At 54.8% G+C, this 1,353-nt stretch overlaps 1 protein-coding gene across 1 annotated transcript in view; it reads right to left on the bottom strand.

Annotated features, from left to right (window-relative positions):
- LOC100743870 (semaphorin-1A-like) overlaps nucleotides 1-1,353 on the bottom strand; it is a 118,652-nt gene that overhangs the window by 37,069 nt on the left and 80,230 nt on the right.

Below are 1,353 nucleotides of genomic sequence, written 5' to 3'. Positions count from 1 at the left end.
CCAGTGGCCGTGGTTCCGCCCATTCGAATTAACGTTCGCGCGATGGACCGTCGGGGACGAATCCGATAATAGGAAAAAGACAGGAAGAATCGTTTGCGAGGTCAGCCGACGACGTTGTGCGCCGTTCCGAGCGATCCGACGTCGGTTAAGAGACGACTTCTTTGCGGATGGTCGTTGCCTCGGGGACGCTCCTAATGACCCCACGAATTCTCCACTTCCGGCGATTTTTGTTCGGGTTTATTCCGCGCAACTCGCCGCAACTTGGATATCGTGCTCGCAGGAGAACCGTATCCGGCCAGCTCTGTCCTGGGAAACTTTATCTCGAATAAAAGAGTAACGAGTCCGCTGCAAAATTAAAGGGAAAAAAGTCGAGTAATTCGATCGAGTCGGGCAAATCGAAAGAAAACGGAACGCGAAAGCCATCGAGTGGCGTCTCTCGAACCGAGCCCCAGTTCCGCTATTGTTGCGCGCGTCACGGTATACACCTTAGACGTCGTTGCGAGTAGATAAATGTTGCAACAAAAAGGAGGACACGAGTCGTTTCGAAGCGCGGCCCTTTAAAACGAGGGAAGAAAAAGGAGAAAAGCGATGCGAGAACGGTCGTGTCGCTCGGGAGTTTCTTTCGAGCGGCCAACTCGTAAAGCATCGTTCCGCTTACGACTTGACGTGGCCCGCTGAAAGCCATTTAGATAATAAAATGCAGTTCCACGGTGATAAGACGCGGGTCGTTTGTTTACGCGCTCGTTCACGGACCCTCCGCGCGACACTCGCACTCCAGGCCAGGTCGGCACACGTTTATTCGCGCCGGGTAAACGACGACCAGGCCTGTTTACAACGCGACGGAATCCTTAAATCGGTTCGCGTATCCGTCCCAGCGATCTCGACAGCGTGCACGCGAGCCTCGTTCCCGGAGGGCACTCCGTTTCAATTTCTTTCCACCGTCGTATCGTTTCGTCGCTGTATCGCCCACTGACGCGCTGCGTTTCACGCGAGTTTCGTAATCGAATTCGCGCCTCGCGTTGCAACGATCACGCCGAAGAAAGCGAAGCAATTATTCGCTCCAATTCTCGGTCGCTGTCGGTACGCTCGACTTTTCCGGAAACCCATCGTGTGCCCGTTCGCAGTCTCTACGGGCGATGCTTCCGTTGGCCGAAAGCGCAACCCGATCAAATTCACTTTCCACCGCGCGTATCGCGATCAACAGCGCGCCAACTGCACCGAGGCGTTTACGCGTGCTCTGTTTTATCAACGGCCACCGATCGTGGCCAGGCGTTCAAACAAGAACCAGTTGCCGTGCAATCGATCGCTCAGGTAAGTCGTCCATGAGAGCACGCTAGGCTGGCAAATTGTCTG

The sequence above is a fragment of the Bombus impatiens genome, unplaced genomic scaffold (assembly GCF_000188095.3).
Source record: "Bombus impatiens unplaced genomic scaffold, BIMP_2.2 scf_0647, whole genome shotgun sequence".
NCBI classification, from domain to species: domain Eukaryota; kingdom Metazoa; phylum Arthropoda; class Insecta; order Hymenoptera; family Apidae; genus Bombus; species Bombus impatiens.
The sequence above is the reverse complement of the archived record's forward strand: the minus strand, read 5'-3'. Positions and strand labels throughout refer to the sequence as shown.